The sequence below is a fragment of the Acipenser ruthenus genome, chromosome 16, assembly GCF_902713425.1.
Source record: "Acipenser ruthenus chromosome 16, fAciRut3.2 maternal haplotype, whole genome shotgun sequence".
In the NCBI taxonomy this organism is placed as follows: domain Eukaryota; kingdom Metazoa; phylum Chordata; class Actinopteri; order Acipenseriformes; family Acipenseridae; genus Acipenser; species Acipenser ruthenus.
In genome coordinates, this window is record NC_081204.1 from 3,384,388 (window position 1) to 3,408,168 (window position 23,781).

Sequence of the window (23,781 nt, forward strand, 5' to 3'; positions counted from 1 at the left end):
TAAATTGACCTGTTTAAATGAAACGCAGCTCTGAACACACAGCTGACCAGGGCTCTTGTATCTGAAATACTCCTAGACAGACCCTTTTCACGCATCCACCGTGTCTGTTTTGCATTAAAGGGCTTTTGAATTAATCAGTAGTCATTTAGGGTCCATATTCAGAAGATGATTATACGTAGAACTTGAACAGCTTCCTACCATAAATTGCTTAACTTCCTTTCCATGCCAGGGATCACATTTGAACAGGGCTCTAAATCTATTCTGTATTTTACGATACCCGTAACAACGGTATGTTGTTACATCCATGTTTTTTTGTTTTTTTTTAAGGAATTTGGTACACAGAACTTAATATATTTTATAACATAAAACCTGTATTTATTTTATCATGGCAAGAGCCAGATTAAACAAATAATACTATTCATAATGCAGTCATTTAATGCCCATGCAGCCATTTGAAAAGTGACCACCAAAATGATTTGAGTTGACCTCTTTGGTCAGGCCATAAAAAAAAAACATACCGGCAACTTCCCTCAAGGCAGGACTACTCGGCATTACATACACTGACCACAGCTTTGTTTCTGTATTAAAACCAAAAACTGGTGTTTAAAATCAATGTATTTGTTTTGTACCCTAAACCGCAACACAATGTTGTGTGAACATACTTTTGTGTGACCAACAAGTTAACACAAGATTTGTGTGTAGACCACCACATTGTTATTGTGTTATATGGAGGTGCACCAGCTCTTGCTTGTGGTGTACAGTAGTCCCCAATTAAACAGCAGTACTCCAAAACAGTTTAATTTAATTTTATGTTTTGTTAAACAAAAAAATTAAAAAGAATAAATGCGTTCTGCTTGTCCAAAAAAAAAAAAGCGCTCCCAAAAATATGACATTTTGGCTCCAGATTTGGCATCTCTCTGGCCTGATTGAATAATGAAGATGATTTAATCTAACTGCAAAGGTACTGAACTCATTGAAACAGATGGACTTCGGCGGGTTGCCATGGTTTCCATTTTCATTCAAAGTGTCTGTTTTTTTTGGATCAGATACATGTACGGTTCTATTTTACAGCTGATTAAATTTGAGAAAAGTCACAAAATTCCTTGACAGATGCTTTCTAATGCGTGTTGAAAAACAAAGTCAAAGAATCCATTTTAAAATAAATCATTTTCATTCTACTAAAATGTTGTCATATATATATATATATATATATATATATATACATTGTACATTGAACACAAAAATTAAGATTTTTTTTTTATTGTAGATATGATTTAAAGCATTAACCAAACACAAATAGAGTAAGACTGTGTGTACAAATGTTTGCTGAAAGCTTTTTAAAAATTATTTTTTAAAATACCAACAACAATTGTCTTACCTATTTTTAACTACATTTGTGATCTTTAAACTATTAATGCGGTGTTAGGACTGTGTAAAGGAGCACATTTCTGCTAAGATCAACATATTTTTCAGTTATTTGCTGAAGCAAGATACTTCAAGGGTTTCATACTGTTACATATTATCTGACATGCTTAAATTATTTTTCAGCATGCCTATTTATACTTAGTAAATGTGTTACACGAGCAGATTAAGATGTTTAACCTAAATGTGTTCATATAAAAAAAAAATGTAAACCACCTTATGAAATGCTGCCTGATCTTATCTATTGAAAACCACATCACATTTTAAAAGAAAATAGCTTTAACATTAACATTAACAGAAAATAACACTAACAGTGTTTTTTTTTCCCTTTGGAAAAAAAAAAAATGACACAAATCAGTTAGAGACATTCATGCATATATTTTGGTATATGCTCATTGATTACCTCATACCATAGAACCAAACCTAAACTTTCTGTGCTAATGAACTGAATACTACACTGAAAATGATAGATTACCTTATGGAAATGTGAAGCAAATTAATTCAGCCACAGTCAGCATGATATAAGTGAAGTCTTATAATAACAATGTGAAAAACTACTGTACTAACAGTCATTTCTAAATGCACTATACTGCATGATTGAATCCAATACTTTCATGTATACAATATAGTACAGGGATCTTTAAAAATAAATATAAGCTTGCCAAGTATATTTGAAACAATTTTTATATGTTTTCCAAAAGAAGGTAAAAACTGTTCGGACACCAGCATTGTTTCCTACTAATTTCAATTCCTAACAATAGTTTAAAAAAAATAAATAAAACAAAGAAAAATGCTTCAAGACCGTCCTGGCACGTCCTTTGTCAAATTCTACTTCTCACTGGATTATTTTCCATTTTAACCAGCTGCATGTTTTATACTCTAATGGTTTCAGAGTACAAGAAAACAGAACGGTTTGCTTTGGCAGCGGCAGGTCTTCAGACTCTCCAGTGATAGATGACTTGAGTTTGATCATTTTTCTGAAACCTGATTTTCTGTTTGACATTTATTTACAGCTTCTCTAAACACTAACACCTATATAACATGGTTTACTGTTTGACTTGCCGGTGGACAGGCCACCCTTAAACACATAAATTATGAGCACCTAGTTAACAGCTGACATGACGACCATGAAGTTGTATTTACCACTGGATCAAGCCTTCATATAAAATTAGCAGTGCAAGAAAGCCAGGTTTTGTCAATGCACATAGTCATACCTATTCACTGGCCCTGCTTGTTAAAAAAATAATAAAAAGGGGAACTGACATAAGACCGTGGCCTATGTGTAATTGTAGTGCCTGGAGCAAGGTTAGGGGAAAGGCACTCCATCTGGCTGTGTCTCCTTTGACTGGCACATAGTTAAACAATGATGCAGTTTGACAAATTTCAAACGGGGCTTATGAAAAAATAACATAAACACAATAGTGGTTCTGAGTAGATTGTCCACCTGTGCGTGCCGCCCTGAAGTGTTAAGTAAAGACTTCTGCTAATGAACAAGGATGTGGTGCGTAGCTGGATTAAGGTCTTTCTTCACGTAAATCAATGTCAGATAAAGCACTTGTGTTTACACGTACATTCATATTTTGATCAGCGTGTTTAAGAGAGTTAGCTACTTAATGCAGATGTTCTTATTTTCGACCCAAAGCCTTGGCTAACTCATCTCCCATCAGTTGTGTCAACATGTCAGAAATCTTTTGGCTGCTCAAGCTGCATTTTTCAACAACGCTTTGTGTAAAAAAAAAAAAAAATGAAGGCGTGTTTCTTAAGATGTTCTTGGCAAATTTCATGTTATTTCGTTTAGATTTTTTTGGCACATTAATACCCAATAATAACGCTTTTAAGCAACCAGAGGGCTTAAAATATGTCACTTTTCACTGGGTGGCCCGTAGGAAAACATTTAAATTGAAAGATTATTTTTTCAATGTTTTTCATCTTGCTGCCTATTCTTGAAAGATGCGTTGGCATTCTAGTGTTAAAATTCTTACATACTGTTCATTAAGCTCTAATGAATGTCATGTGCATTCAGAAAGGAACTCAATGCAATGTTTGTGCCTCTAATGGCTTACCTGTGTTCAGTTCTTAATTATCTTGTGTTATGCGGCTTCACACTCTGTGTGCTGAATCATTTAGAAACAGGATCCTGTGATATAAAACACCTGTTTACTTTCACAACGCCTCCTTGTTCTCAATGCTTCTTAGCAGCTTTGCTCCACGTGAGCGTTCTTAATGGGCATTTACAGGAAAGACAATGAGCTAACCTGCTTCATTCCACTGGGCCTGCCCCACGCAGCCCCCATCCTGTGCATGGGTACTGGACTCAACAGCAGAGTGAAGCTGCACAAACCAGAAGCTGCGAGTCTCTGAACAAGGGCTGCAGATAAACACACAAATTAAACAAAAAATGTTTTAAATGACTGAGAGAATTAAAACTGAAAAGAACAACAATAACAACAAAATACAATCAGCAACTTGTTAAAATCTGCTCAGGTGACAGTAATAATAACTTAGATACGATTGCATTTCTTGAATTTCAGCAATACAGTACTTTACAATGATACTGACACCTTGCCTTGTGAAATCTTTTAAATGTTTCTTTTCTTTGAGTCAGCTACAGGGAATGACCAGCAGGTTCTCTGCATTGGGCTATCCCCCAGTTTCTGAAATGCACAAATGTAAAGATTATGTGTTCTGCAATGAAATCCTCTTGGATTGATCCCAGTGGGGCTTGCAAAGGAACACATGTAAGCTCTTATTAAAAGTAGGAAATGAAAAAGGTCCAATTTCTCTATGAAACTGGCTGGAATAGTTGGTATATTCTTTCTATTTATTTACATAATTCTTGTATATTATATTATTATTATTATTATTATTATTATTATTATTATTATTATTATTATTTTTAAAGAAAGGCTGACTGATTTGCAACTTGAAAAAGGAACTTCCCTATAAAAAAATAGAGATTCCTGTTTCTGTTTGTACAGCCAAAGTCAGTTTTACAGAAAAATGTATTGTATTATTCACCGACTAAGGACTGTTTAAATAAATACTTTGTTAAGAATCAATTTAATTTGCAGTTTATGAAACCCATTTAAACTGTTTTTGAGAAGGTTTATTCTTTTTTTTTTTTGTAAGTGCAGAGAAAATGTTAAATACACTCTTCATAAAACAGTCCTTAAAAAAACATTTCTTAAAAACAGGCCTTACAGTTTTGTGAAGAGGGCCTGATGTCTTCAAATGCTAGCCGTTGTATGAGTTCCGATAGCAGTGTTTGTTAAATATCTTTTTAAATATATTTTTTTCAGATGCCCCCATTGATTATCCCTTAACCTGACTTTTGAACTTATCAGAAACAAGAGTAAACTTAACATCTTGACCAGCGGCCCTGGGGGGAGGCCTGGGACCAATTATATGATAAATGCTGGGGAAGTGTGCACAGAAATGTGAGAATCCAAAACAGTGACCTGACAGGAGAGGGGAAGCAGTGGAGAATGATATGAAACTGTGTAGCCAATTAATTCAGTGGAGAAAAAAAAAAAACAGGTAATGGGTTATTTATTATTTTGTCTATTTAAACTGATGACTGCAGGTGGCAGTTATATGAGCAAGAGAAAGAAACTAAACACATTTGACATCAAGTGTCGAGTACATGTATGTATGCATTTGAAGAGATTAATGCTGGGTAGCTAATTGTGTTTTCAGGGTCTAAGCATGTTACTGGCTGCAAAGTATGTAAATTAATGTAGGAAGCAGCTAGTTGGTTAATGACAGGAAAACAGATCTTGAAGGGGTGGAGAAAAATGTCACTGACTGGTTGAGGTGCAAGAAGTGCAAGACCATTTTAAATCAAGGATTGTAAACAGAGATTTATTTAACCTAGTGTAGTACCAGATATCAAATACAAATGTTTGTATAACACAATGTGATTTTTCGCTTTTGTTTAAGGAATCTATATCATTACAACACAGGGTTCTAAATCAAGTGATCTATACATAAGGTGACCATATGGCTCCGTGTTCAGCAGGACAGTTTGGGATAATTCAGCGCTTTTCAACTCGCTACCCAATGCATTCTGGTAAGCATAGTCCTGCTTCTCTTACAGGAAAGAATGGTGCCTGAGACAGGTAAAACGTACCAGAATGCATTGGGTTGCGAGTTGCAAAGCCTGAACTGTCCCAAACTGTCCCTCTGAACACAGAGCCATATGGTCATCTTATCTATATAGGATGTGCTCTAGAAGTCACTTAAGTAAGCCAATGTTAAACTAGTTTGTAAAACGTAGGATTAATGGCTTATGCATAAAAGTGCCTTTAAAATGAATTCACAGCTCTTTTCCAGATCATTACCACTTAAGCATTCATGGAAGAAAAATGGTAGGAAGTATACAAGAAATTGAAGGATACGAGATAGCATCTAGATAAATAAACTGCAAAAGAAAACAATAGAAAGCGTTATTATACTGCCGAGCCACTAGCAACTGGAATTCTTTACACAGCAACCGCGAACCTATTCGATACACCACATTGTACCCTCATGGATTGCTAAACAATACAATCTCATGGTTAGGGGATTACAAAAGATTTTCTTTCCTGTTTACGCAACACATTTCTCTAAAAGGAATATCTAGTTAAAGCTCTGTAGCCCCTCGTACAGCAGACTGGATGTGAATCTTCATACCGTTAAAATGATCTTAGTTGTTGGAACAGCTTTCATGATTGATATACATTTATTATATAGGAAACTCAATCTGATAATATTGCAATTCGTTGACGCTTCTTTTTCTGTGATCAGATTTTAGAATTTTACTTCACAACAACAACAAAAAACGTGGCCCTCCATCTTAAACATCAACAAAGAAGTGTTTGCAAACAACCAAAAATCTTCTCTAACTTCTCTAACTCTCTAACTTGGCTGTTTTTGCACATGTGAAATATACAGCAGGATGAGCTTTCCCATGCATCATTTTGGAAATAATAGAGAAAATGAAGAAGAATATTATGTTTGACATATTTTAAAGGACGACTGACATTTGACACCTGCTGTTGCTAAACTTACTTTACTGCACTGTATATACAGTACCATGTGTCATGTACAACCATTCCCTCCCACTCCATAGGCATTTACTGAAATATCTGTATGCTTGCCTTTCTTCTTCTTTTACCTTCTAGCCTTTCCCCGCTGTTAATATCAAGGTTGACTTATTCTTCTGTAAACTTACCGTAATAATCACAAGACACTTTCAGTACTTCACTGCCATTTTTCAAGATGCTCTGTTTATATAGGCACAAGAACACAGACAAGGCACAGGCTCATTAAAATCCTGCTTCTTCCTTTCATACCCCAGTCAAACTAGAATAAGGATATGTTTTTACCGCAGTTTCTGTTGTTCTCCTCAACTGTTTTATTGCTGTTGGCTACCGCTCTTTATACAAAAACAAATAAATAACTGAATGGCGTGTATTGTGAAATGTCTTCAGAATAAACGCTACATTAAAAATAATAAAGTCTAATCGGATGACAAGTAGGGGTTCTGAATTTCGTATTTCATTTTGTACTGTATTTGGGTTAAAAATAATGCAAAAAATCAGGCTTTATAAGGTAAAATAAGGGTTTATTTCTGCATGCAGCATCCACACTAAGCAAGGGAAATCAGGTTCTGTTTTTATCATAAAGCACCAAGAACTTTTTATTATAATTCCATATTAATACACTTATATTGAGAAAGATTAAACACATAAACAATTAAATAATTAAGATGAAGAGATTTAGTTTACTGGGGGGGTTCTGTTATTATTATTTTTTTTTGTAGTTTACTTGTTTTACTTAAGGATTTGCCTTCAAACAAAGCATGAATGCTTAGGAAATACAAAAAAAAAAACCTCCAATGGTCTGTTTTAAGAGTCTGATTTGCTAGAGCTGTGCACAGTTGAAACTTGCCGATGCAATTATGGGTGTACTATTTCTAAAATCAGTCTAATAAGAATAAAAGATGTACGTGCAGCAGTAATGTGGTGAGGTGATCTAGTTAACCATGACGCATACTTTCCTATGTTTGTTTTTGATAGTGGATTATTTCCTATCATCTGTAAACCCTTAGATGATCCTATTTAACATGTATACAATATACATTGGTTTTTACTACATTTCTTTTGGGTAGTACAAAGATTGAAACCATTGTTTGCTAGGCCCTCTGTTTACTGCACAGTAAAGTGAAAATAAATACAATAAATCATATTTAGCAGCACAACAGAAATTGTGACAGAGGAACATAATATTGTGGCGAAAATAATATCACAAACACGTGTGCATAGAAATATCTGTACTTAATTCATTAGTGTATGGACTGGACAATATAAATAAATCCAATAGTGTCCCAGGAAATGCCTTCATAGAATTGCCTTTATAGTTTAACCTCACAATTTATGATTTTTTCTGATTGTCTTAATACCGGTACTTTATTAAAAATGTAACTGGTAAGCAAACAAAAAAAAAATGATAACGCATCTATTCAAATAATCTAGAGTATCATAGTCGATTGTATCATTAAACCTGTATATGTTAAAAAAAAAAAAAATACACCACAGTATTATGAAATATGTAAAAGCAGAAAGACTGAAACAATAAGGAGATTGTTGGAGTGCTCAGGTCAGCAGCTTTCCACTGCTATATAATCATGATAATTAGGGCTTGACGTTGTATATTTTTCTTTGCTATTCCAAGTTATTATTTTGTTTCTGAATTCTGCTTAGAGCTATTGAGCAGCACCAGTGATTAGCAATTATGGAACTATTTACTGGTTGTAAGAGAAGTGACCGCCTCTGATACCAGAAACCCCTTTAACTCCCCGTATGGTGCTGCATTTGAATAACCCTGGACAGATTAATGCAAACCAAGGTACCTTTTTTAAAGGAACACAATTCAAACAGACTGCAGACTGTGCAGCTGTATTTCAGTAACTCAGATTGTGCTGATAGTTACACCGAGAGACACGATTAATTGCAACCTTGGAGCCACACTATGTTCATGTGAACTTTGTAATGCTGTAGTTTGTATCAATAATTAAATGTTTTTTTTTTAAATGTCTGTATTGTTTATAGAACTTTGCTGCACAAATGTAGCCAATACAAAAGGGCATCTGTACCAGTATGAGAGGTAACAGTGTCTATTTTGATGACCTAAGCAAATGACAGATCTTAATATCGCAAGCCTAACATTTTTGTGGACCTCATTTCACTGTATTTTTATTGTCTGCAGTAATTTTAATAAGACGATTTATAAATCCACTCGGCGGGGAAAATCCCAGCTGAATTAAAACAGAGTCACAGAGCTGCATTGTTTATATCTGCCACTGATCATTAAAGTGCGGAGCCCGGGAGGGGACATGAGAAAAAACAAATATATATCTTGTGGACACGAGATATTATCTTGCAGCCACGAGATAGTAAGACGTGAGCACAAGATATATATATTTTGTCTCTCATGTCCCCTTCTGGGCTCCGTAATAAAGTAATGGAGCTCAATGTGGTATATTTTAATCATTAAACCTCAAATGATTGGTTTGGGGGTTAGCACATTGTTACTGGTCTCAAGTGAAGGCCAGTAAAGGTTTAGCAGAAATGCTAACCATTTATTCTACTGTTTAGGTTTAGGAACAATTTATTGCATCAGTTAAGTGAATGACATTTTCCTGCAGTGATACATTTTTTGGCATTTCATACAACATTGTATAACGTCCTAACAAATTGTCCACAAGGGATCAACACAAAGAGTAATGAGAAAAAGCTACCAGCACTTAACAGAAATAATACATTTACCAAAATGCAAAATCACTCAATAAAGAACATGAAAATATTTATAATTAGTCATGTCAGTATAAGCAAATACTGTAAAACATTAAATATTAGTACAATTTATTTGACATTTATTTAGGAAGACTAAAATTAATTACAACCTTTCCTTCAGTATTAAATCACAAGCGGTGTAACTAATGTTTTAAAGTATATAAAATAATTAATAAAAAAATACTGTATATTAAACACTTTTTTTTTGTACAGCATTTAATACAGCGCTGTTTAAAGTTCTGTGTTTGACAAGTCGGAAAAAATGTTGGTCTTGTTTCAAAACAAACCCTTACAGAGTCTTTCTCCATGAATGGAGCGTCGTCTTGATTTTCTATGGAAAGACTTTCTTTTTTTTTTTTTTTTTACCTGATCCCAGAGTAAAAAAAATGTGCCTTTCCTTCCAGTTTCATAGCAACAACACAGGTTTATTTTAGAGCCATGTTCCTGCCCAAGCGTTTTGCCCGAGAGCACATTTTTGTATTTCCTAAGAGTTTTGGGGCATGGAGCTTTCTCTCTCTTTTGACATTTAACAAACAGCTCATTCCAAAATGTGAAATTAAAGGGCATTAAAATACAGATTCGTCAATTGTCAAGAACACAGAGATTGAGAGCAATGAACAGTAGATTTTAGTTCCTCTAGCAATACAACAGTATTGCAGTATTACAGATTATGTCAGCTGCCGTCACAAAACTCTGGTCTCGCGGGCACAAATTTGCCCACTGGAACATCCTTGAGGACCACTGTGTAAAGGGGTAGGTTAACAGCTTTTTGTTTAAAATAATCCCCCTACCTAATGCTATATCTTCAACAAAAAAGGATATACCTACTTTCTTTGTAATTGCTATTTAATGATGGTTTACAATGACTTACTGGTACTATTTGGACGTCTTTTTTTTTTTATTTACTTGCCTGGTAAAAGCCAACTGTTCAGCCTAAGAGATGGAAAATGTAAATGTTTCCAAGCTCCTGAAGGATTTTCTTTCTCTCAACAGCTGTCTTACTTTATGGAAGTATGAAGTCAGTGCATCGCCAATCTCATGCTATCAATCACCCTGGCTGACATTTCCTGCAAACTGTGTCCACATGACAAACAGAGAAAATAAAAGCCTACAAAAAAAAAAGGAGCTTCAGGTTGCCAAAAAAGCAGATGGAATTATGTGCTCTTGTTTATATTTGGCCATTTAGCTGAGCCCGGACTTTAATGCCTTTCCCCTATTAGCGTATGGCGTTGCACAGTCATTTACATGATTGTGGAGAAACACCTGTCACTAGAATTAAGAAATATTGGGTTTAATTGAAGTCTATTAAATGTGAAAATGCCTTACTTCTAGGATTAATGATTTTCCTGAACTAAACACATTTTCGAAGGCATTGCTCACTGTCTGGTTTTGGTACTGCCCCAGTGTAAGAAGCTATTGTAAGCAAAGTACCAAATGTTTCTCATCCCCCTCGCTTCAGGCCTTATGATTTTCCTCTTTTTTTTGTTATACAAGTTCCTGTGTACATTATGATGATATTTTAAGAAATTCCTTTTCAAAACACACAGTATTCCAAGGGAGCACTGGTTCAGCTGGCTAGGCACAGTAAATACTAGTACATGGCATTTGTTCAGAGGCCTACTTGCTTACTGTAGGCCTGGTTTTATAACATGGCAGTGGGGTAGGGTGTCAATCAAAAACTGAAATCATTAGCACATACTATATGAAAACAGTCTGTAGATATACTAATGCTCAAGGCCGTTTCAGTCAATCAGAGTACAGAGCAGTTCATTTATTCAACAGTGCAAACCCAACCCAAATCATGTAAATAACCAACCACCATGTAATTAGAGCCATGCAGTTATACTACAGCCCTGGATGAAACTTGCATCACAATTGAATTAGACGTAAGTTAACGTTGTTCAGTTCAAACACAGGACACCTCTGCACTGTGGTGGACCAGCCACTGGTGAGCTCACAGGGAATATTCAAACTCTCTCCTTTTACTGAGCAAACTATTGCCTTCCTTCCTGAATCATTTGGCTCCTTGGTTATTTTGGTAATAAAGGTATATTTGAAGAACATGAAAAAAATAAAGATTTAAAAATGATTAAATGACAGTAGTTTATTAAAATTAGCATTAAGAGATCACTTCGCATGAAGGAAAAAAAAGTGGAAGGAACTTTGGAATGTTAACAAGGTTAGGCCATTACATGGCACTGGAGTGATGTTTTTACAGCATGACTATGACACCATGTTTATAGAATGTATTTTAGTTAAGAAAAAGATTGGTAATGTTGCAAACCAGCAGTTGCCACTTAACAACTTAACAGATGTGTCAAGGGCTACAGTTAAATGAATCCAATAAAAAATATACACTAACCTGTTATATCATATAACACAGTTTATACAGTAAAATAAATACAAAGCTGTTTTTATAAAAAAAAAAAAGGATTTCGCCTGTTATGCATCCTACATAATAAACAATATATAAATATTGTAGCGAAATAGGTCAACGCAGGCAGGTGCATCACACAGGGTGAGGCAATCCACACACAGGCGGAGGTCGGGCACGAGCCCAGTACCTCTCGCACTAAAGCATAGCGCTGATACCGCTGTACAAAAGAGTCGGCTCCTTTGCAAGAAGCGTATATCGGGCTTATGTAGGTAAGTGGCCCTTGGATTTGACAACTGTGCGGAATTGGTAAATATTTGTGTCTCTTTGTGCAGCGCTGTCAACAGCTACAGGTGAATGCCCCTTCCAAACTGAGTCTACTGCCAGTGTTTTGTGTAGGAAGCCTAAAGAAGGTTAAGTTGCCACATAGGTTAGTGATTAATGTTGATAATTCCTCTCCTGTGGACTCATTAGACTCGTCCTTATTTTTCTTGTGAGACTTTGACATTTCCTACTTTCTTAGTGTCGGAGGTAATGGCAGTGGCGTGATTATACATTTATATTCCGTTCCACTTTAAAACAGTTTTCTTTGGCAGGGGCTGCCTTTGCTTGTTAATACTCTTGGAGTTCTTAAAAAAAAAAATCATTTTCAGCAAAAAACTGTTACTATCACTAGCCCTTCTGAATTTCATTAGATTTCTGGGCTGCACAAATAAAACAATAACAACATTTTCTTTTTTCTTTCTTCTTTTCTTTCTTTCTTTGTCATACCATCAGTAAGAAATTCTCACAAAAAAATCCATTAATAATAGTTAAAAATAAAAAAAATGCTGTTGTCAGATTATGTCCAAGTTAAACAAAAGGAGAAATTACAGGATGAATCTGGAGCTCAGCCTTGCTTCAATTAGGTTTCACTCTAATTGAGATCATACTCTACATGTGCAGTTTTGGCACATAAGCACTATTAATCAGAAAAGCTTTAATCGTAGATAATGTCTCCTGTGTGTGTTGAGCGGGCGGCCTGCCATTGGCCCTGGTTCCTATTCTGTTTAAGGGCGCACCTTTTGATTTCACAAACACCTGCTTAAAAAATTGAGGTCAGCTTCCCCTTTCTGCAGGCATGCTATCTAGCCACCACGAAAGTCCCCCCTTAATGATTAAATTGCATCTCATATTGAAGTTCAAAATCCCCAGATTCCTAAGTGCTGACTCTTCCTCTTGATTGTAATTTCTGTTGGAAGCTGCACTTGTCTGACCCCACGCTATACACAGGGCCCTGGGGATGAACCTGCGGATGAAGCTGATCTCGTGCCTTAGCCACATGAATCTGATGACTCTACACAATGCTCTAAGATCTTATGATTACTCCTTTGCTGATCATGCTGAATGAGCGCTAAGAAATGAGCTGCTTGGGGCGGTCTGCATTTATCTAGGGAAGGTCCTATGGTCCTTTGGATCACAGGGCTTTGATGGTGGGCCTGTCAATTCCCCATTTTTGTTGGACCTTTTACGGTTATGATTTGCCTCTGAAGGCAACACGCCGAATGCAGCAGCTACTTCTAAACCAAAAAAGATCCATGATTAGTTCTGATGTTGTGAACTTGTAAGTCTTACTTGCATTAAGAGATATTACCCTCTGCAAGTAAGCCACTGTTTTGAGATCTCCAGCTACTGTTTGCACAGCTACAGCCAAAAGCTTTGCATCACCTAGAATTATAGGATTGAGACGTAAAAAAAATAAACTATATGAACATAATTTAGATCTTTTATTCAACATTGTGTAATCAAAGAAAGTACCAAATGATAATGCAAAAGTCCACCGGAAGCCATAACAGTAGATTTCAAAATGTCACATTTTTCAATTTTTGTCAGTTTTTCATTAAGTACATGGGAAAACTACAAAGCAGTATGTAATTCAATGTGTTAACGTAACATTATTCAGGAGGTTTTATTCAACTTTATGAAGCAAAATGAGTTCATTCTATAGGGTGATGCAAAACATATGGCCAGAGCTGTAGTCCTCTTAAAATAGTTCCCTACCCCACAATCTTTAGTTCGGTGAGACTGGAGCTACCAATACGAATTCAAGGGATTCTACTGAACAAAGCATTAGGAAGTGAAGGGAAATGGTATCAACCTTCTGGAAAGCTATCTAGGGGGTTTAGATATGTTCTTTTCAGCAGCTACCTTGTACTCCATTCAAATGCTATTGCTAACAATTATATTTCAGGAAAAAAAAAAAAAAAAAACCTCACTGCCAGTTTCAATTGCAGCATTAGCAGTACTCTATGGACGGATGTGATTAACAGTGTTACAAATGAGTTGTAACAGTGTTACAACTAGGATTGCATGTATTATGGGATGGAAATCGCACTAACCACTCTATAATACTGTGTTGATAACTCTTAGGGTTTTTTTTTCTTTTAGAAATAATAACTTTAGCCTCAAGTAATAAAATCCAATGCAGAAGGCCATCTTGAGGATTATTATTAAGTTTCAGTGATACAAGACATGTTCCAGCCTGGGATGCTCTAGCTAGTATTACTGACTAAATATCTACTATTATAATATGTGTTATATCATGAAACACATGTCCTTTTATTATATAATGTGACTTTCAACTGCTTGACCTCATGTTATAACAAATATGCAGATGTTTAAATGTTCTATTTAGAGTGCATACTAGGTATTTCTGTTCCCAATTTGAAATGCCCGTTTTAAATGTCACCTCACTGCTGTACCCCCAAAGATCATCCTTTGAACAGCATTACAATACATAAATAAACAGCATCTTTTAATGGCACTTTTAGTTTTATATTGGTCAACACAGAAATCCTCTTCAAGTGAGGAATTGTGGATGATATTGTCCAGGTCTCTGCCAACTCCCCCTACCAAACCTCCCTCCCAAGAAGAAATAACACCTAACTCTCCTGTATGGGTTCTCAGGTGGATTAGGTCCTTTCTGGCTTTACAGTTTGTAAGTGATCTGATCGCACTTCCAATCCAGTCATACCTAGAGCAGTTGGTAATCCCTTTAATCTCTCATCTTCTGACATTTAATGTGTTTGTTTTGGAGCAGAACAACAAGAACTGCTTCTGAAAAGAGAATAGTAATTATCCATTCCAAGTATGGAATACAATAGAGGAGACCACAGTCATACCATTTTTTTTTTTTTTTTTTATCTTAGCAGACTTAAACTGCAGCATTTAAAAATGTTAGAAAGCCATACCCAAGCTATGTCCTTGGCCTAAGGATTTGTTAGAATTACCCTGAGCTTTGAGCAATCTGTCATTGACCCTTTGGAGTCTTAGTGTTGAATTGGGTTGACAAAGTATGGGGACTAAACAATACCGGATCCACACTTAATAATGCCCCAGGGCCATGAACTGGATTTTGGTCAGAATTAGGTATAGGGTTTTGACAATAATGAGGGCTGCTACTAATGTGATAAATGTGTCTGTAATGACTGCGGGCCACAACTGGTGTGGTGCACAACGAAAAATAAATTGTTTTACTAATAACGATACATTCGCTCTTGCTTCCTATGTCAACAATGATAAGTTGGATGGCTGTAAAAGCAGTGCTACTCGAAGGAAGTACCTCCTTGTTGAGAGTTAGTTGGGACACCCTAGGGCTTGTTCTGGGTGGTAGTGTTGATGTGGTAATGATTACAGCAATACTCAAGAGTTTTGTGTGATTACTGTATAATTGCATGCCTTTAGTCTGCATCACTGGTATTCTCAAATGTGGTTCTTATATTTAACAGGACCTTCAATCCCTCATTTTCTTATAGGAAGCTAAAAATGTTTGTCAGCCTGCCACAAAATTACAATTGTCTAAGTTACTTCAATGTACAAGATCCATTTTCTATTACTGTGATACAATGCATACTTTATTTTTAAAGTGTAGAAAATATTGGTGCATAAGAAAAAAAAAAAAAATGTATGCAAGAAAATCAAAAGTACCAGGATCTGCAATAAGAAACATGAACCTGAAACTGATCAGTATCTTCAGCTAAGCATTCAAGTGCAAAAGGAGTTGTGCACTCAACTCATTCTGACAGACTGAAAAGCCCATTAGGAGATTGAATGGTCAATTGACATTTTTTAGATAATGTTAAAAAGTTTTAAATCAGACTGAATGAGGCTTCCTTTAATCCTTTCAGCAATCCATTAAACTGTTTACACAGATTGTAAATGTCTCTTGTCATCGGTTTACAACAACTGAAGGTTCTTTATAATCTCTGTTCTGTTCATGCACAGTCAAACGCCTAGTGCTTTGAGTTAAATAGCTGTCTGTTTGAAAAAATAAGCTCACCTTCATTAACTATCAACCTGAAGCATGCATATATACAGCTATGGACAAATGTTTTGCGTCACCTGGAATTTTAGGATTGAGACATAATTAAAAATATATATATATGTAGGAACATAATCTAGATCTTTTATTTAACATCATGTAATCAAAGAAACTACAAAATGATATCGCAAAAGTCTACCAGAAGCCAAAATAGTAGTACAGTATGTCATGTTAGATTTTTAAATGTCACAATTTTTGTCCGTTTTTCGTTAAGTATATGGAAAACTACAAAACAGTAATTAATTCAATATGTTAACGTAACATTCTTTTTTTATATAAAATTCTATAGGGAGATGCAAAGCTTTTGTCCATAGCTGTTTTTGTTAAGGTTTATTCAAGGTATGTCTTCCAGCAAGAATTTAAACAGTCCCACTTAAGTAATGTGATAATCTGTTCCTAAAGGTAAATTCTTAAACACATTACAGCAAAAACAGTGTATTGTGTCTAGTGAATCAAAATGTCAGCACCTGCACCCAAAGCCTCCTTGAAAGCTGTTGGTGACAAGGTAAATGCAGTTGGCATTATTCTCACGGATTATAAAAGCCCCCTTTTTTGGACAAGTGTAGCTGATGAAGAACGAAGTTATAGGTCGTGATGTAATATCGTCTGGTGTGCTTCATTATTTTTTTCAAAGAAGCAGGGACAGTGTTCTTATGGTCTTAAGATAGATGTTAATCTATCAAATAAGAGCCACATCAAAAAGAATAGAATAAAAAGCCAAGAGAGGTTTGCTTTTAACTGTTTTTTTTTTATTTAAACGGCTTTCAACAGTTTGCCTCATTCGCTTTTTTTTTTTTTTAACAGTGCATGGAGCCAGTGTTTGTCAGATACAAAATCCCTATTTAAATTGTTTTGGTGAAATGACTGTGAAAACACAGAGCTTTGCCGAACTCTAAAACTGCCTTTGAATCAAACATGTCTGCAAACATTGTCTCTGTGGAAATTACACGGGACCCAGAACAGTCTGCGTACCACACGAATTCAAAAGCATGGAAATGCATAAACAATTATATGGATGTTGTGTTGCTTTTTTGTTGTTTTCCTCATTGTTCTTATTTTCGTGCAATACAAAGAGGAAGGAACATGTGTCTGGAAAGCCTGGGAGTGTTAGGTAGCAGATAAGAAGTTATGAGAGAATGTACCAACTAAGACCGTGACACAGCATATTACTGTAAATACCAGCAGTCTATCATCAGTGTTTGTTATTTTACTGACTAGATTCCATTAAAGGGTTATTAAAATGCTTCTTCAAAACTACCACTATGATAGAGATCTGTATTGCACATCTGTCCACCCATGGCAGTGTTTCTTAACCACAGGGTTCATAAGCAAACAGGCTTCCCATTGGTTATGCTATTGGGACAGTTATTTAGGTAGAAAGTATAGCTATAGTTTATAGACTGAACCTTTCATAAAGGATTTGAAAAAGTGTTCGGAAAACTAGAAATACACAATTTACAAGGCCTTTAAAACTACCACAATGCTTTGAAAATGTAATATTAATGACATGCAACAATTTACACTATAGTACTGATATAAAATAAATGCAAGTCATTTTAAAACTATAGAATAAGCCATGCCATTTCACTACGGAAAGCTGGACAACAGGGCCCTAAATACCTATGCCTATGTGAATGCATTTTATAAATAATAACAAAACAATTAAATATTAATAACATGGTGTTGTTAAACTTTGTCATTTTAAAAGCGACAAGTGTAACTTTCAAGATGGCAGGGTATTTTGAATGATTTACTAAGCATATATATATATATTAAAAAAGTTACTCTCTCTTTTATTTAGAATACTGTGCACTGCTACAGTACTGTGGCGCCATCAGTCTGTTGTATGCAAAGGGTTTTTAATGAGTCCATTTTCTGCTCAGAAGAAAGCAAATTAATTATTCCAAATAAACGTACATTTTGGGGGAAAAAAACAAATATGGAGTGGCTATTATGGAGTCAGTGCATTTTTGGTTTAATTCGGAACTTAAGGAACAGTATTTTGCCGTCAAACTATCCCTGATTCTGCTACATAAGGATTCCAGTCACTCCATATAATGCAGATCCTCAATCTTTTTGTTTTGCTGGCACTGCAGCTCACAGAGGATTTTATTTTTCTTTCAGTACCATCAATTTTCTTGTCAATCACCATTTTCCTGTTTACATTCAATGGACTTGAATCCGTTGCTTAAAACAAGTCTCCTAGCTTTATTAGCGAAATAGAATTTGCAGCTCCTCTTGGGAAATTAACACTGTCCTGTAGCTGATTACATCATAAGGATTTTTTTTTTGTTGCTGCCCAGCCTTGTAAGTTAACAGGAGGAAGTAATTAGGCTTTATTATATTGAGTTGAAAGACTTGTGTTTTTGCCTGGTTGAGGTCCATATCTGAAGTTTGCCGTACACTGTCACATTAAAGGAAGGGAATGATGCAGGTTTGGAAAAACAAAGGCTGATTAATGACATTGAAGGAGGAGGAAAGTTTCCACAACTTATAAAATTCATGCAGCCCATTAAATAAGAAGACATTTTACAGACTCCTTTCCATCCCACTGACATAGTAAATTGTGATTCTTTTCAGGCTACATTTTTATGAATGTTATGTGGTTAATAAAGATATTGGTTACGCTTTAAAATACTGGGCCACAAATAAATTCATATGAATTCCAGTGCATTAGCTGGCATGCCGGTGGTTCTGGCTATTCATAATTTAATCGTAAGAGGTTAAGACTTGCTCACTTAGTATAATGCCCATTAATAAAAGTGATAAATATCACAATAGAACAAGGGGCTACTCAAACAAATGACCAGTTTCCACTTATTTATGATTCAGATACTTGTTATACGATCATCCTTTTTAAAGATATAGTAAAACATTTTAAATAAACTTACATTTTTGAAGTCTGTGTTAACCTTGTCCTTTGCTGTTTATGATGTTTACAATTAAACTTGGTGGTTGCTGGTGTCAAGATTTTTCAACATGCTTATGAATCTCAAAGAGACAGCAAGGTGAACCAATGGTAATGGAGATCACTGGAAGAAGAAGAAGAAGAAGAAAGGCATTTTATTATAGAAATCTGTTGATCTTAGTCTATTCCATAGCGGGTCATTTTCACATTTCAATTAGATATCCTTTTAAATTCAATGATTCTGCAAACAAGAAAATGCAAAGCCATGTAACTTGGATACTTTGGTTTTTGTCTTATTGTTATGAGCACACAGCAGGTTCTTTACTGCACGGTTTCTTACCCAGACACAAATAAGCTTACTGCCCACGAGCGATGTCATTTTTACTGAACACAGGTAAAAAGATTAAAATGTTCAAACCCAAAACCCTGCTGTAATTTTCTGAGAAATCTCATTAAAACTAATTGTTACATTAGTTCTGGCTCCAAGACACAGGCAGTTTGTCCAGTTTCATCATTCTAATGCCAAGAGAAACATTAACTTGATTTAAGCAAGCACATGTGGCAGTTTCAAGAAAAAAGAAGGGATTTGGTACAAAGAAGTACATGATAAGATTATTGAACTTGGATTCAAACCTGACATGGTCCTTTTAGGTGGTATGCCTTTTTTTCTGTGTAAAAATATAATTAAAAAAACATTACCCAAGGCAGGAAGTTTGTTTGGGCCAGATCCAATCAAGCTGAGAGATTTAATCTGAAGTAAATGATTTAAAATGGAATAAAAATCCCATTAAAAAAGTTTTAATTCTATTTAAATACAGTCGCCTTGGTTGTTTTCTACCAACAAATATTATTTATCCTGTTTGTGGTAGCAATATTATGGTACAATTCAAATATGTAGATAATTGTGTAATAGCTAACATGTGGCATTTACAGTATTAAATTGTTCCTTGATGCTTTTTATAGCAATAGGATAAATTGTGTTATCCTATATCGTAATGTTTGGATAGTTTTCCTGAAGAAAAAGTATTTACATCTACAAAAGCAAAGCTGAAATGCTCAAACTGATGTTTTTCAATAGACTATGATGGGATTCTGGAAGCGACTGCAGAGCTGTAAAATTCCAGATACACAGAGGACATACATTCAGTGCTACTCCAGTATTAGGAGGAGTCCACTTTCCTCTCTCCTTCTTAGAATAATGATTATGTGGGAGGTAGGACCAAGAATGAGTTACTGCTCTATCTTTAAAGAAACCTTCTCAATGTATTACAGTCCCCCCAACCACAGTAAATGGTGCGTGGTGAATAAACCCAGATAATAATGACATATCATTTACTGTCGCTTTACTGTTGTTTTGTTTTTTCCCTCTCTACAAAATACAGACCCAGGAAAAAGATCTACACACCAAATGTTAGCTTTCCATCATCAGTTTCCTATTACAGCCAACTTTTCTGCCTAAACTAAATTTGCCTTAAATACATGTTTTTGTTTTAAGACTAAATTGCTCCCAAACAAATGTCAACATACATTACAGAAGAGTAAGCCGAGGTCACATTAATAGGGGACTGTTTAGATTATGGCAAGAGATTACAGTAATACAGTAGAATCGGTAGATTACCAGTAATGGCAGAACAGTAATGGAATAACCACTGTTTACTGCACTGTTTACTGCAGGCAGGGGCATTCATTTTAAACATCAGCAATTACACGTTTTTTCAGACTGCTGTGAGTCAACAGCTAATAAACAGTTAATGTTAATATTTTATGAAGCAATCACATTCTTATAGCTGTGCAGACCCAAAACCATTGTCACATGGCTCGTGAGAAGTGTATTATATATATATATATATATATATATATATAGACACACACACATAAGTACCATATTACGGTCCATATAAGTCCATGGTTGTGGCTGGATTATTAGTGAATATTAAGGTGTTTTGTGATACAAAAGGTAACACTATGTCCCCATCGCAACTTCGTTCTCTTTAGCCTCAGTACCGGGGATTGCGTCGTTTAGATGTTCTCATTACAGCAAGCAAGGAGATAGAAGAACGCACTGTCTGACTCCCAGGCTTGGTTCTTCACAGCCATTAACACATATCTAGATACCGCAGTGCTTTGTGTTTTTCCTAAGCTGATAAACAGCTATTAAGCTTGGTGGTGGTTTAAAAGTAGAAAGTTATTGCTTTTGGACTCACTGCGTGAAATACTCCGAAGATTAATTAAAATAAATAAATAATGAAGAAAAGTCTGAAAAGTTTTTTAGCACCAGATTATTTTATGACGCAGTTCGATGTTTACGTTGAACTGCTCATATAATTGTATCTTTAATCGAATAATGTTGATATAAATTCATTTCCAGACACTGGTTTTCAGTATTTGTCAAAACAGGGAATGCATTCCACGTAATGCAAGACGTTATCACTGTATAACAATAACAGTGGCTGGTACAGTACATCTTACGCAATACAACAGCTACTTACCATACTTGTTTTTGGCAACTGTAACATTTTAGAATATTTCTAAAAATAAATGACCTGTATAAAAAAATCCTGTTGCCTTTGCCTTTGTAGTACGAGTTGGAACTTTTGTTTCTTTTCTGTCTACAGTACTTCGTAAATCAAATACAATAATGTATATTGTGATGACAGCATGTTTCACATAAATCCATAAACATCTAAACGGCATATAACGTAATGTACTTGTTAGTTGTATTCGCCCTCTTTAGTTAAAAGCTTTAAATATTTTAGCCAGCTCTCTGTGTTGTGTGCTTTCTGGTTTTTGTTTCAAATGCTGTGGTTTTTTTTGGGTTTTTTTTACAAACTAAAATACATGTCTGGTAATTCTTCATCGACAGCCTACAATGAACACTGAACCGGAAACAAAATAGTGTGCGACAAGAAACAAAATGAAATGAAGATACGCTGTTTTTGCTACTGCACATACATATGCACATCATTATATTCTATGTAATAGTATCTGTAAAAAGTCCTGCTTTGCAATGCTATGATCCTCCCGAGGCTCTGCATGCGTGTGGCCAACGACTTGATCAAACTAACCTGCTGGTTATAATGAATAAGCATACACGTACACACATTTAAGAGCTGTTGAATGCAAACTCTTAACATGCCCTAAAGTGCTGTAGTTGTTCGTCTGTTTTTTATCTTGAATGCTCCGTTTCATTCTGATTTATGCGCACCTGCCTTTCACTACAAACGGAAGACCAAAATGTAAAAGCCTTAAATTGACTAATAGAAAACGCTGACAGTGAGGTCTGCGTTCTTAATGATTGCACGTGATGTATGTGTGCCCAGTAGCATGCTATGTTAAGTAATACGGTGCATTTTAAAAAGTTTTATAAACATATACAAGTACCCTATATGTTTAACTGTGATACTCAAGACATTGCCCTTGTAAAGAATTATAAATGTATCAAGTATCATCAAGTCTATAAAAATACATTTTGCAGGCTATACTATTGGCATTTGAAGTAACGTTTTTTTTTTGTTTGTTTCTTCCAAAAAGTTGAACTATTTTATTTGTAATCGTAAACACGGCAACAGGGGAAGCAAGCTAAAGTAAAACGTCTAGTAAGAGAGGATAAACTGCCGGCCGCTGCAGCAAATGACACGAACTCTCTAATGAAATGAAAAGGTTAATTGTCTATTTAATCTCACCATCCCACGTGTAAGAATTTGCACATGTGGCCTGAGACCCCCGTTTTTGATTGGCAAGCTATTTATTTTTAATTAGTCGTCTGAAGCAGTTTCAGACTGATTAATATTTATCATTTAGTTTAAAGCTCAAACTGCTATAAACTGTGTGGTGTTTTTTTTTTTTTACCTTGATCCCATGTTATGGCGGCTGACAACATTTATTTTATTTGCAATTGTTAGTCCTTTTCATGCACTCTGAGGAAAACGTTACACGATTGTTCATTTAAAATAAAATAAAAAAAAATCCTTATTAATTTGTATTTCTTGAGTATCTGTAAGCGAGCTCTGCTCGTATAATGCTTTCTTTTTGTTGCTGTTTCGGCAGATGCCGTTGCTGATTTTCCTGTCCGGTTCCTCTCCTAACACAACCCACGAGGTCCCTTAATAATTAGGCTCATATAGGCCTATATATATATATATATATATATATAAGCCTGTCGTATCTGTCCTAACATATGTAATAGTGATTGAGTTAAATATTAAATTAGACATTCAATGACTCTTTGTTGGTTTGTGTAACACAGTGGGATTTTGATGCAACATTAAATACAAGTTGCTAGCTATATCGTTTATTTGAATTTTGTAGTATTCATTTGTGTGTCCAATTGTGCGGCAATATATTGATTTTTTTTTAATTCATACGATTATTTAAAAGAACATTTAATAAAATCCTAAAAAAAAAACAAACAAAAAAAAACACGGGTGAGTGTGGGGGGCAGGCTGTGTATTCAAAATGTACGCAATTCCGCTCGTCATGACTGAGATTAAGATTCAAGTGATTAAAAACCATAGCGAAGGAAGTAAAGTATATTACTAAAATAAACAGTTTAAAAAAAAAAAATACATAAGTTAAAATAAATAAACTAAGTAAAAACAGTTCATCGTACGTTTCTGACTGTATTTATTTATTTATTTATTTATTTATTGCTCAGTCAATAACACCATAACCATACGGTGTCCTGGTCCGGATTACACTAAAGTACTTTTTTAAACATTGTACATAGGCCCAAGTTAGTTTAAAATCTGCAAGAATATATATTTAGAGACATAAAAATATTTTTGAAAGAAGAACTACACATTTGGAATGTGGTTGTTAATGAATGAAAATGTTTTTTTGTTTGGCGAACTGAAAGAAAACAGCTGTTATTCTCTGACTTAAA

At 35.1% G+C, this 23,781-nt stretch overlaps 1 long non-coding RNA gene across 2 annotated transcripts in view; it reads right to left on the reverse strand.

Moving 5' to 3' along the window:
• The window catches only part of LOC131697695 (uncharacterized), a 74,159-nt gene extending 52,056 nt beyond the window's left edge, over positions 1–22,103 (reverse strand). For both annotated transcript variants that reach the window (XR_009307446.1, XR_009307445.1), the window contains exons 1-2: positions 21,389–22,103; positions 18,883–19,023 (exon numbers count right to left, since the gene is read on the reverse strand). This is a non-coding gene — a long non-coding RNA (uncharacterized LOC131697695). The remainder of the gene's footprint in view (positions 1–18,882; positions 19,024–21,388) is intronic.
• Between the last annotated feature and the right edge of the window lie 1,678 nt (positions 22,104–23,781).